Source organism: Salmo trutta, unplaced genomic scaffold, assembly GCF_901001165.1.
Source record: "Salmo trutta unplaced genomic scaffold, fSalTru1.1, whole genome shotgun sequence".
NCBI classification, from domain to species: Eukaryota; Metazoa; Chordata; class Actinopteri; order Salmoniformes; family Salmonidae; genus Salmo; species Salmo trutta.
The window spans coordinates 6,741-21,128 of record NW_021822540.1 but is presented as its reverse complement, the minus strand read 5'-3'; the positions used below and the strand labels follow the sequence as shown (position 1 = coordinate 21,128).

Sequence of the window (14,388 nt, the reverse complement as noted above, 5' to 3'; positions counted from 1 at the left end):
ATAACCACTCAGCACCCTATAACCTGCCCACCCCTCCACCCACCTCTAACCCTACACCCCCCACACTATTTCACTTACAGCTTACAAATAACAATATTTGAGAGAAACACTGAATATAATTATTTTGACATTATTTGTTAGAAAAAAAGAAGGTTATTCTGGCCAAACCCCCCCCTTTCACAGGTCATTCTCAGGAGCTGGAGGGGTTGGGCGTCGAACACGATGTGGGGGTTGGTGGGCTGAAAGCTGACGTGCACGTGGAGGAGTTGATGAACGTGGTGCAGCCGTCAGTCATGATGCCATACCCTGTGGAGGGGAGAACGCATCATCAGCACACACTACGGGGAAGTCCAATGCATCATCAACAATGGCCATGAAGTGAGAAACCGTATTGTCTAATGGACTAATCAAAACCCCACAGCGTGCGTTCCTTTCTGAGAGACTTCTTTAATTGTCTCTCTCTGAACTGAGTCTATTCATTTCACACCTTAATTAAAAACATAAAGGATGGAATGAGGGATGAGGTAGGGAGGACTGAGGGATGGAGGTAGGGAGGAGTGGGGAGGGGGGTAGGGGGGAGGGCTGAGGGAGGTAAAGAGGGACGGAGGGAGGTAGGGAGGGAGGGACGGAGGGAGGGACTGAGGGAGGGAGGTAGGGAGGGACTGAGGAGGGAGGGAGGGAGGGAGGGAGGGAGGGAGGTAGGGAGGGAGGGACTGAGGGAGGTAGGGAGGGAGGGACTGAGGGATGGAGGTAGGGAGGGACGGAGGGAGGTAGGGAGGGACGGAGGGAGGGACTGAGGGATGGAGGTAGGGAGGGACGGAGGGAGGTAGGGACTGAGGGATGGAGGTAGGAAGGGATGAAGGGAGGGACGGAGGGAGGGACGGAGGTAGGGAGGGATGAGGTAGGGAGGGATGGAGGTAGGGAGGGACGGAGGGATGGAGGTAGGGAGGGAGGAACTGAGGGATGGAGGGACTGAGGGAGGGAGGTAGGGACTGAGGGATGGATGTAGGGAGGGAGGGACTGAGGGATGGATGGAGGGAGGGAGGGACGGAGGGATGGAGGTAGGGAGGGACTGAGGGATGGATGTAGGGAGGGACAGAGGGATGGAGGGAGGGACTGAGGGAGGGAGATAGGGAGGGAGGGACTGAGGGATGGAGGGACTGAGGGAGGTAGGGAGTGAGGGACTAAGGGATGGAGGTAGGGAGGGAGGGACTGAGGGATGGAGGTAGGGAGGGAGGGATGGAGGGACTGAGGGATGGAGGTTGGGAGGGAGGGACTGAGGGATGGAGGTTGGGAGGGACTGAGGGAGGGAGGGACTGAGGGAGGAAGGTAGGTAGGGAGGGACTGAGGGAGGAAGGTAGGTAGGGAGGGACTGAGGGAGGAGGGAGGTAGGTAGGGAGGGACTGAGGGAGGGAGGTAGGGAGGGACTGAGGGAGGGAGGTAGGGAGGGAGGGACTGAGGTAGGGAGGGACTGAGGGGAGGGAGGTAGGGAGGGAGGGACTGAGAGATGGAGGTTGGGAGGGAGGGACTGAGGGATGGAGATAGGGAGGGACTGAGGGAGGGAGATAGGGAGGGAGGAAGATAGGGAGGGAGGGACTGAGGGATTGAGATAGGGAGGGACTGAGGGAGGGAGATAGGGAGGGAGGAAGATTGGGAGGGACTGAGGGATGGAGGTTGGGAGGGACTGAGGGATGGAGGGACTGAGGGAGGAAGGTAGGTAGGGAGGACTGAGGGAGGGGGTAGGGAGGGACTGAGGGAGGAAGGTAGGTAGGGAGGGACTGAGGGAGGGAGGTAGGGAGGGACTGAGGGAGGGAGGTAGGGAGGGACTGAGGAAGGGAAGTAGGGAGGGACTGAGGGAAGGGACTGAGGTAGGGAGGGACTGAGGGATGGAGGTAGGGAGGGACTGAGGGATGGAGGGAGGGACTGAGGATGAGGGAAGGACTGAGGGAGGAAGGTAGGGAGGGACTGAGGGATGGAGGGAGGGAGGGACTGAGGGATGGAGGGACTGAGGGAAGTAGGGCGAGGGAACTTGAGGGAGTAGGAATGAGAGAGTGAGGGACTGAGGGATGGAGGTAGGTTGGGAGGAGGGACTGAGGGATGGAGGGAGGGACTGAGGGAGGGAGGTAGGGACTGAGGGAGGGTAGGGACTGAGGGAGGGGGGACTGAGGGATGGAGGTAGGTTGGGAGGGAGGGACTGAGGGATGGTGGGAGGGACTGAGGGAGGGAGGTAGGGAGTGAGGGACTGAGGGATGGAGGTAGGGAGGGCAGGACTGAGGGATGGAGGTAGGGAGGGAGCAACTGAGGGAGGGAGGGACTGAGGGATGGAGGTAGGGAGATAGGGACTGAGGGAGAGAAGGGAGGGAGGGACTGAGGGAGGGAGGTGGGGAAGGAAAGACTGAGGGAGGAAGGTAGGGAGGAAGAGATCAGTGAAGCATGTCTTTAGCCCAGAGGCAGATTAGGGGTATGGGGTATCACGTTCCCCATTCATGTCTACCCCTATCCAGTCCCCAACACCACCACCACCATCCCTGTCTACCCCTATCCAGTCCCCAACACCACCACCTCCATGCCTGTCTATCCCTACCCAGTCCCCAACACCACCACCACCATCCCTGTCTACCCCTATCCAGTCCCCAACACCACCACCTCCATGCCTGTCTACCCCTACCCAGTCCTCAACACCACCACCTCCATCCCTGTCTACCCCTAACAAGTCCTCAACACCACCACCTCCATCCCTGTCTATCCCTACCCAGTCCCCAACACCACCACCTCCATGCCTGTCTATCCCTACCCAGTCCTCAACACCACCACCTCCATCCCTGTCTACCCCTACCCAGTCCTCAACACCACCACCTCCATCCCGGTCTACCCCTACCCAGTCCCCAACACCACCACCTCCATCCCTGTCTACCCCTACCCAGTCCCCAACACCACCACCATCCCTGTCTACCCCTACCCAGTCCCCAACACCACCACCTCCATCCCTGTCTACCCCTAACCAGTCCCCAACACAACCTCCCCACCCTGTCTACCCCATAAGTCTCCAACACCACCTCCCCACCCTGTCTACCCCATAATATCTCCAACACCACCTCCCCACACCTGTCTACCCCATAATGTCTCCAACACCACCTCCCAATCCCTGTCTACCCCAATATCTCCAACACCACATCCCACCCTGTCTACCCCATAATCTCCAACACCACCTCTCCACCCCGTTACCCCATAATATCTCCAACACCACCTCCCCACCCTGTCTACCCCATAAAATCTCCAACACCACCTCCCCCCCTGTCTACCCCATAATATCTCCAGCACCACCTCCCCAATCCCTGTCTACCCCATAATATCTCCAACACCACCTCTCCACCCTGTCTACCCCATAATATCTCCAACACCACCTCCCCACCCTGTCTACCCCATAAAATCTCCAACACCACCTCCCCACCCTGTCTACCCCATAAAATCTCCAACACCACCTCCCCACTCTGTCTACCCCATAATGTCTCCAACACCACCTCTCCCACCCTGTCTACCCCATAATGTCTCCAACACCACCTCCCCACCCTGTCTACCCCATAAAATCTCCAACACCACCTCCCACCCTGTCTACCCCATAAAATCTCCAACACCACCTCCCCACTCTGTCTACCCCATAATGTCTCCAACACCACCTCTCCCATCCCTGTCCACCCCCATAATGTCTCCAACACCACCTCTCCCACCCTGTCTACCCCATAATGTCTCCAACACCACCTCCCCACCGTGTCTACCCCATAATGTCTCCCAACACCACCTCCCCATCCTGTCATACCCCATAATGTCTCCAACACCACCTCCCCACCCTGTCTACCCCATAATGTCTCCAACACCACCTCCCCGCCCTGTCTACCCCATGACGTCTCCAACACCACCTCCCCACCCTGTCTACCCCATAATGTCTCCAACACCACCTCCCCACCCTGTCTACCCCATAATATCTCCAACACCACCTCCCCACCCTGTCTACCCCATGACGTCTCCAACACCACCTCCCACCCTGTCCACCCCATAATGTCTCCAAGACCACCTCCCCCATCCCTGTCCACCCCCATAATGTCTCCAACTCCACCTCCCCCATCCCTGTCCACCCCCATAATGTCTCCAACACCACCTCCCCACCCTGTCCACCCCATAATGTATCCAACACCACCTCCCCACCCTGTCCACCCCATAATGTCTCCAACACCACCTCCCCCATCCCTATCTACCCCCATAATGTCTCCAACACCACCTCCCCACCCTGTCTACCCCATAATGTCTCCAACACCACCTCTCCACCCTGTCCACCCCATAATATCTCCAACACCACCTCTCCACCCTGTCAACCCCATAATATCTCCAACACCACCTCCCCACCCTGTCTACCCCATAATGTCTCCAACACCACCTCTCCACCCTGTCAACCCCATAATATCTCCAACACCACCTCCCCACCCCCATAATGTCTCCAACACCACCTCCCCACCCTGTCCACCCCCATAATGTCTCCAGCACCACCTCTCCACCCTGTCTACCCCATAATGTCTCCAACACCACCTCCCCCATCCCTGTCTACCCCCATAATGGCTCCAACACCACCTCTCCACCCTGTCTACCCCATAATGTCTCCAACACCACCTCCCCCACCCTGTCTACCCCATAATGTCTCCAACACCACCTCCCCATCCCTGTCTACCCCCATAATGTCTCCAACACCCCCTCCCCACACTGTCCACCCCATAATGTCTCCCAACACCACCTCCCCCATCTCTGTCTACCCCCATAATGTCTCCAACACCACCTCCCCACCCTGTCCACCCCCATAATGTCTCCAACACCACCTCTCCAACCTGTCTACCCCATAATGTATCCAACACCACCTCCCCACCCTGTCTACCCCCATAATGTCTCCAACACCACCTCTCCACCCTGTCTACCCCCATAATGTCTCCAACACCACCTCCCCCATCTCTGTCTACCCCCATAATGTCTCCAACACCACCTCCCCACCCTGTCCACCCCATAATGTCTCCAACACCACCTCTCCAACCTGTCTACCCCATAATGTATCCAACACCACCTCCCCACCCTGTCTACCCCCATAATGTCTCCAACACCACCTCTCCACCCTGTCTACCCCCATAATGTCTCCAACACCACCTCCCCACCCTGTCCACCCCATAATGTCTCCAACACCACCTCTCCACCCTGTCTACCCCATAATGTCTCCAACACCACCTCCCCACCCTGTCTACCCCATAATGTCTCCAACACCACCTCCCCACCCTGTCCACCCCATAATGTCTCCAACACCACCTCCCCCATCCCTGTCTAAGCAGGAGAAAGTACTGAACAGAACCATGACAACCCATCTCTCATTCTCTCTAATCCATCCCTACTCCAATGGCTTCTTCTACCTTGGGTCGTGGTGGGGGGTGTGTGTCTATGGCAGGCATCCTGACTGACCTTCATGTATTCCTCCGAAGGCGTGTAGTTTGGGCCGGACCCTCCTCTGGACCGTGTTGAGCAGCTCCACACAGCCCACCCTCTGCAGCTCCTTAGGAACCCAGTCTCTGAACCCTGAGGAACATGCAAGAAAGACAACAAACCTAGATAAGACAGCAACAATAACCTAGCACAATAGTTACTTGGTAAAGCCATGCACCTTTTCTATTTATGTAGGTAAAGTCTTATCCCCAGCCTCTACACCTCTCTCCCTTTCTCCATACTCCGGCTCCAGCCTTAGCTCCGGCCCCAGCCTTAGCTCCGGCCCCAGCCTTAGCTCCGGCCCCAGCCTTAGCTCCGGCCCCAGCCTTAGCTCCGGCTCCAGCCTTAGCTCCGGCCCCAGCCTTAGCTCCGGCCCCAGCCTTAGCTCCGGCTCCAGCCTTAGCTCCGGCCCCAGCCTTAGCTCCGGCCCCAGCCTTAGCTCCGGCTCCAGCCTTAGCTCCGGCCCCAGCCTTAGCTCCGGCCCCAGCCTTAGCTCCGGCCCCAGCCACTCATTTCCAGCTTCTGTCACACTGGTGTGAAATCGAGTTTCCATGCAATCAAACAGCACCCGTAGCAGTAGTAGGAGAGGAAGGAAATCCATCAATAATACCAGACACAGAATAGAAAGACACAAAGGAACAAGAACAACTGAAGCTCAACAACTGAAGCTCAACAACTAAGGAAAACAACTGAAGCTCAACAACTAAGGAAAACAACTGAAGCTCAACAACTAAGGAAAACAACTGAAGCTCAACAACTAAGGAAAACAACTGAAGCTCAACAACTAAGGAAAACAACTGAAGCTCAACAACTAAGGAAAACAACTGTAGCTCAACAACTAAGGAAAACAACTGTAGCTCAACAACTAAGGAAAACAATTTCATGTTCTACTGAGGGAGTAAACAAAGTTCCACTGTCAAATATAGAACCAGACTGGTTGGGAACATTAGAATTCTGCAGGGGAGGAGGGCTGAGATGAGAGGAGTGTACACACACACACACATGCGCACACACGCACGCACGCACACACACACATGCAACCTAACCTACTCCGTAATATATTCGGATGGATTTAAATAATAAGGGCGGCCCCAATAGGCATAGTGATGACGGGTTGTGAATGTGATTGGTTAATTGGACTCACCGAGGGGAGGGCAGTGGGTCATGAGGATGTCAATGCCCTCTGGGACTTGGTTCCATTTATCCAGCAGAGACTGGCCCCTAGGCAGGTTGAACCCCCAGCCGTTAAACCACGGGCTCCTACAGGGACACAGACACAACAACGGCTGTCAGTTAGTTAACACAGACAGACAGTGAAATAAGCCGTGTCCGTTAGTTAACACAGAGAGACAGTGAAATAAGCCGTGTCAGTTAGTTAACACAGAGAGACAGTGAAATAAGCCGTGTCAGTCAGTTAACACAGAGAGACAGTGAAATAAGCCGTTGTCAGTCAGTTAACACAGAGAGACAGTGAAATAAGCCGTGTCAGTTAGTTAACACAGAGAGACAGTGAAATAAGCCGTGTCCGTTAGTTAACACAGAGAGACAGTGAAATAAGCCGTGTCAGTTAGTTAACACAGAGAGACAGTGAAATAAGCCGTGTCAGTCAGTTAACACAGAGAGACAGTGAAATAAGCCGTGTCAGTCAGTTAACACAGAGAGACAGTGAAATAAGCCGTGTCAGTTAGTTAACACAGAGAGACAGTGAAATAAGCCGTGTCCGTTAGTTAACACAGAGAGACAGTGAAATAAGCCGTGTCAGTTAGTTAACACAGAGAGACAGTGAAATAAGCCGTGTCAGTTAGTTAACACAGAGAGACAGTGAAATAAGCCGTGTCCGTTAGTTAACACAGAGAGACAGTGAAATAAGCCGTGTCCGTTAGTTAACACAGAGAGACAGTGAAATAAGCCGTGTCCGTTAGTTAACACAGAGAGACAGTGAAATAAGCCGTGTCCGTTAGTTAACAACAGAGAGACAGTGAAATAAGCCGTGTCCGTTAGTTAACACAGAGAGACAGTGAAATAAGCCGTGTCAGTTAGTTAACACAGAGAGACAGTGAAATAAGCCGTGTCCGTTAGTTAACACAGAGAGACAGTGAAATAAGCCGTGTCCGTTAGTTAACACAGAGAGACAGTGAAATAAGCCGTGTCAGTTAGTTAACACAGAGACAGTGAAATAAGCCGTGTCCGTTAGTTAACACAGAGAGACAGTGAAATAAGCCGTGTCCGTTAGTTAACACAGAGAGACAGTGAAATAAGCCGTGGCAGTTAGTTAACACAGAGAGACAGTGAAATAAGCCGTGTCAGTTAGTTAACACAGAGAGGCAGTGAAATAAGCAGTGTCAGTTAGTTAACACAGAGAGACAGTGAAATAAGCCGTGTCAGTTAGTTAACACAGAGAGACAGTGAAATAAGCCGTGTCCGTTAGTTAACACAGAGAGACAGTGAAATAAGCCGTGTCCGTTAGTTAACACAGAGAGACAGTGAAATAAGCCGTGTCAGTTAGTTAACACAGAGAGACAGTGAAATAAGCCGTGTCCGTTAGGTTAACACAGAGGACAGTGAAATAAGCCGTTTCCGTTAGTTAACACAGAGAGACAGTGAAATAAGCCGTGTCAGTTAGTTAACACAGAGAGACAGTGAAATAAGCCGTGTCCGTTAGTTAAACACAGAGACAGGTGAAATAAGCCGTGTCCGTTAGTTAACACAGAGAGACAGTGAAATAAGCCGTGTCCGTTAGTTAACACAGAGAGACAGTGAAATAAGCCGTGTCAGTTAGTTAACACAGAGAGACAGTGAAATAAGCCGTGTCAGTTAGTTAACACAGAGAGACAGTGAAATAAGCCGTGTCAGTTAGTTAACACAGAGAGACAGTGAAATAAGCCGTGTCAGTTAGTTAACACAGAGAGACAGTGAAATAAGCCGTGTCAGTTAGTTAACACAGAGAGACAGTGAAATAAGCCGTATCCCGGCCAGGTGTCTAACTAGAGTTATCTTGCTACAATAGCCACATCTATTTGACCCTCTACACCAAAACAAGAAGACAATGTGTAACACACACACACACACACACACACACACACACACACACACACACACACACACACACACACACACACACACACACAAAATGATTTACACAATTTCCAAACACTAGGCACCAACTGACTGTATGATCTCCCCAACCCCCTCCTAGACTGAAGCAGTGTGACTGTCATGAGATTGCCCTCCTCAGGCAGAGTGGATCTAACCCTCCCAGACTGAAGCAGTGTGACTGACATGAGATGGCCCTCCTCAGGCAGAGTGGATCTAACCCTCCTAGACTGAAGCAGTGTGACTGACATGAGATGGCCCTCCTCAGGCAGAGTGGAGCTAATAGTGACAGGCACTGTCTCAGCCTACTCATACACAGACAAAGGACCCTGGCCTTGTTTGACAATGAGTGAGGCATGGAGGGACACGGGGGTACAAACAGATGAAGAAATGAGGGTAACAGAGGGGAGGTAAGAGATGGGAGAGGTGATGGCTGAGAAGAGAGGAAGAGAGGAGGGGAGAGAATGGAGCAGAGGCTGGTTGATGAATCGATCGTCCATCTAGCAGTAATGGCAGCTGAAAAGTGAGGAAATGACCATACATCATCACACATAGGATCTCAGTGGGTTCATATGAATTCCTCGCTGCACAGACCAAACTATTCTACTAAAAGTCTGTAATGCAGCAGGATAACAGCTATGTATTACACATTGATCTTGGAAATGGCTGTCCAAAACACAGGTATACTTCAGAAAGTGCCACACAACCAAGACTTTAGTCATCTGGTTTTCACCGTTCTTGTTAGAGCAGGGTGCTAGCTTAGCGAACAGAGAGAGAGGTGGTAGCTGTGGGTGCTGTTTTGACTCAGTTAGCAGTTAGCAGCGTTGTGTATCGTATTTCACCAGGGGGAAATCAAAGCCCTACAAACATCAATAGGCTTCATTACAGTGAGGGATGGCCGCCCCAGCCACCGACCAATGACTATCGAGCGCCGTCGAGGTTTGACACAAATGAAACAGCTCCCTAGAATCTGGCACTCGTTCGTTTTTTCGGTCATTCATTTTCTCGCTCTGTCGCTCTTTCCCTCGCTTTCTCGCTCGGTGGCGAGCTGAAAAATGAGGGTAAAAATTTAATCTGAGAAGCGGGCAGGGAGGAGTGACGGCTGCAGCCTTAACTGATTAATTAGAACTAATCATACAAATCTGAGCTAATGGAAATCTAATGGAAGACTCGCCACTTCCCTGTTAGAAATACTGCCCTGAGAGAGAGAGAGAGAGAGAGAGAGAGAAAGAGAGAGAGAGAGAAAGAGCGATAGAGAGAGAGAGAGAGAGAGAGGGAGGGAGAGAGAGAGAGAGAGGGAGACAGAGAGAGAAAGAGCGATAGAGAGGGAGAGAGAGACAGAGAGAGAGGGAGGGAGAGAGAGAGACAGAGAGAGAGAGAAAGAGCGATAGAGAGGGAGAGAGAGACAGAGAGAGAGAGAAAGAGCGATAGAGAGAGAGAGAGAGAGAGAGACAGAGATCCTTGAAAGCATGGAATCACATTGTAGCAGGGTTTGGGACTCTGCTACAGAGAGAAATGCAACCAGACAATTTCTCTGTGCCTGTAATGAGTAATAGCACATATGCATATGTATTCTTGTTCTTGTAACAAAATAAATAGCGTCGGACAATGTTTTCATCCGTGTTTCACATACATTTCCACACAAACACATTACTCTGAGAGAAGAAACTCAAACCTTGACTTGAGGTGCGCAGTATTGAATCCAACCACACACACACACACACACACACACACACACACACACACACACACACACACACACACACTGAAAGGAGTTTGGAGCTAGAGTGGGCAGCGCTACAGTGGCCTCATTGTGGGCCGTCGGGGTATGAAATATACCTTCCATGCTAGCAAATTTGTTAACCTCCATAAAGATTAATGACATCCCGGTCACATAAAGGAGAGATTGTTTCCTGTGCACCCTGTGACACACACATTTTATTATACTGTACTGCAGTGTGTGTGTGTGTGTGCGCACATGCGCATGCATGTGTGAGAGAGCGAGAGAGAGACAGAAAAAGAAAATAGTGTGTGTATGAATCAGCACCACAGTCTGCATGTGTTCTAGAACAGTGTATGTATCAGAGCTACAGTCTGCATGTGTTCTAGAACAGTGTATGTATCAGAGCTACAGTCTGCATGTGTTCTAGAACAGTGTATGTATCAGAGCTACAGTCTGCATGTGTTCTAGAACAGTGTATGTATCAGAGCTACAGTCTGCATGTGTTCTAGAACAGTGTATGTATCAGAGCTACAGTCTGCATGTGTTCTAGAACAGTGTATGTATCAGAGCCACAGTCTGCATGTGTTCTAGAACAGTGTATGTATCAGAGCTACAGTCTGCATGTGTTCTAGAACAGTGTATGTATCAGAGCCACAGTCTGCATGTGTTCTAGAACAGTGTATGTATCAGAGCCACAGTCTGCATGTGTTCTAGAACAGTGTATGTATCAGAGCTACAGTCTGCATGTGTTCTAAAACAGTGTATGTATCAGAGCCCACAGTCTGCCGGTGTTCTAGAACAGTGTATGTATCAGAGCCTACAGTCTGCATGTGTTATAGAACAGTTGGTATGTATCAGAGCTACAGTCTGCCATGTGTTCTAGAACAGTGTATGCTATCAGAGCTACAGTTTGCATTGGTTCTAGAACAGTGTTATATCAGAGTCCCTACAGTCGCCCATGTGCTTCTAGAACAGTGTATGTATCAGAGTACGTTACATGTGGTTCTAGAAGTGTATGTATCAGTAGCCACATTCGCCTTGTTCTCGAACAGTGTAGTATCAGAGCCACAAAGTTGCATGTGTTCTCGAACAGTGTCTGTATCAGAGCCACAGTCTGCATGTGTTCAGAACAGTGTATGTATCAGCAAGCTACAGTCTGCCATGTGTTCTAGAACAGTGTATGTATCAGAGCCACAGTCTGCATGTGTTCTAGAACAGTGTATGTATCAGAGATACAGTCTGCATGTGTTCTAGAACAGTGTATGTATCAGAGCTACAGTCTGCATGTGTTCTAGAACAGTGTATGTATCAGAGCTACAGTTTGCATGTGTTCTAGAACAGTGTATGTATCAGAGCTACAGTCTGCATGTGTTCTAGAACAGTGTATGTATCAGAGCTACAGTCTGCATGTGTTCTAGAACAGTGTATGTATCAGAGATACAGTCTGCATGTGTTCTAGAACAGTGTATGTATCAGAGCTACAGTCTGCATGTGTTCTAGAACAGTGTATGTATCAGAGCTACAGTCTGCATGTGTTCTAGAACAGTGTATGTATCATGAGCTACAGTCTGCATGTGTTCTAAAACAGTGTATGTATCAGAGCCCAGTCTGCATGTGTTCTAGAAACAGTGTATGTATCAGAGCTACAGTCTGCATGTGTTCTAGAACAGTGTATGTATCAGAGCTACAGTCTGCATGTGTTCTAGAACAGTGTATGTATCAGAGCTACAGTTTGCATGTGTTCTAGAACAGTGTATGTATCAGAGCTACAGTCTGCATGTGTTCTAGAACAGTGTATGTATCAGAGCTACAGTCTGCATGTGTTCTAGAACAGTGTATGTATCAGAGCCACAGTCTGCATGTGTTCTAGAACAGTGTATGTATCAGAGCCACAGTCTGCATGTGTTCTAGAACAGTGTATGTATCAGAGCTACAGTCTGCATGTGTTCTAGAACAGTGTATGTATCAGAGCCACAGTCTGCATGTGTTCTAGAACAGTGTATGTATCAGAGATACAGTCTGCATGTGTTCTAGAACAGTGTATGTATCAGAGCTACAGTCTGCATGTGTTCTAGAACAGTGTATGTATCAGAGCTACAGTTTGCATGTGTTCTAGAACAGTGTATGTATCAGAGCTACAGTCTGCATGTGTTCTAGAACAGTGTATGTATCAGAGCTACAGTCTGCATGTGTTCTAGAAACAGTGTATGTATCAGAGATACAGTCTGCATGTGTTCTAGAACAGTGTATGTATCAGAGCTACAGTCTGCATGTGTTCTAGAACAGTGTATGTATCAGAGCTACAGTCTGCATGTGTTCTAGAACAGTGTATGTATCAGAGCTACAGTCTGCATGTGTTCTAGAACAGTGTATGTATCAGAGCTACAGTCTGCATGTGTTCTAGAACAGTTATTGTATCAGAGCTACAGTCTGCATGTGTTCTAGAACAGTGTATGTATCAGAGCTACAGTCTGCATGTGTTCTAGAACAGTGTATGTATCAGAACTACAGTCTGCATGTGTTCTAGAACAGTGTATGTATCCTGTGTAACTGAGCTAGTGGTCAGTGTGTTTCTTCATAGTTCTGCATGTATGTGTGTTCTTCATGTCCCCTGCGATCAGACTAGATTTTGGGCCAGACTAGATTTCTTGCCTTGTCGCTCGCCATCTGGAGAACGTCACCGTGGTAACAGCGGAGAGCGTCTGGAGGCAGACACCAGAGGAACCAGATCAGAAGTATAGAAACAGACCTCCAACAAAGAGGAGAGGAGAAACCTTAAACAGTCCAAAAACATTCACATTTCTCTTCCAAAAACACAAGGACATACAGAAGGAGAAGTGGTAGAGGCTCACAGAGCCAGGACGGTGGTAGAGGCTCACAGAGCCAGGACTGTGGTAGAGGCTCACAGAGCCAGGACGGTGGTAGAGGCTCACAGAGCCAGGACTGTGGTAGAGTCTCACAGAGCCAGGACTGTGGTAGAGTCTCACAGAGCCAGGACTGTGGTAGAGGCTCACAGAGCCAGGACTGTGGTAGAGGCTCACAGAGCCAGGACTGTGGTAGAGTCTCACAGAGCCAGGATGGTGGTAGAGGCTCACAGAGCCAGGACTGTGGTAGAGGATCACAGAGCCAGTACTGTGGCAGAGCAACTCACAGAGCCAGGACTGTGGTAGAGGCTCACAGAGCCAGGACTGTGGTAGAGGCTCACAGAGCCAGGACTGTGGTAGAGGATCACAGAGCCAGGACTGTGGTAGAGGCTCACAGAGCCAGGACTGTGGTAGAGCGGCTCACAGAGCCAGGACTGTGGTAGAGGCTCACAGAGCCAGGACTGTGGTAGAGGCTCACAGGGCCAGGACTGTGGTTGGCCAGGACTGTGGTAGAGGATCACCGAGCCAGAATGTGGTAGAGGATCACAGAGCCAGGACGGTGGTAGAGGATCACAGAGCAGGACTGTGGTAGAGGATCACAGAGCCAGGACGGTGGTAGAGGCTCACAGAGCCAGGACTGTGGTAGAGCGGGCTCACAGAGCCAGGACCTGTGGTAGAGGCTCACAGAGCCAGGACGATGGTAGAGAATCACAGAGCCAGGACTGTGGTAGAGGCTCACAGAGCCAGGGCTGTGGTAGAGGCTCACAGAGCCAGGACTGTGGTAGAGCGGCTCACAGAGCCAGGACTGTGGTAGAGTCTCACAGAGCCAGGATGGTGGTAGAGGCTCACAGAGCCAGGACTGTGGTAGAGGATCACAGAGCCAGTACTGTGGCAGAGCAACTCACAGAGCCAGGACTGTGGTAGAGGCTCACAGAGCCAGGACTGTGGTAGAGGCTCACAGAGCCAGGACTGTGGTAGAGGATCACAGAGCCAGGACTGTGGTAGAGGCTCACAGAGCCAGGACTGTGGTAGAGCGGCTCACAGAGCCAGGACTGTGGTAGAGGCTCACAGAGCCAGGACTGTGGTAGAGGCTCACAGAGCCAGGACTGTGGTATGAGCCAGGACTGTGGTAGAGGATCACAGAGCCAGGACTGTGGTAGAGGATCACAGAGCCAGGACTGTGGTAGAGGATCACAG

At 51.0% G+C, this 14,388-nt stretch overlaps 1 long non-coding RNA gene across 1 annotated transcript; it reads right to left on the bottom strand.

Annotated features, from left to right (window-relative positions):
* Positions 1-250: 250 nt before the first annotated feature.
* On the bottom strand, positions 251-6,797 carry LOC115182574 (uncharacterized). Its single transcript, XR_003873818.1, has 3 exons — positions 6,656-6,797; positions 5,491-5,604; positions 251-306 (listed from the first exon to the last, which is right to left on the bottom strand). It is a non-coding gene; the product is annotated as an uncharacterized LOC115182574 (long non-coding RNA).
* Between the last annotated feature and the right edge of the window lie 7,591 nt (positions 6,798-14,388).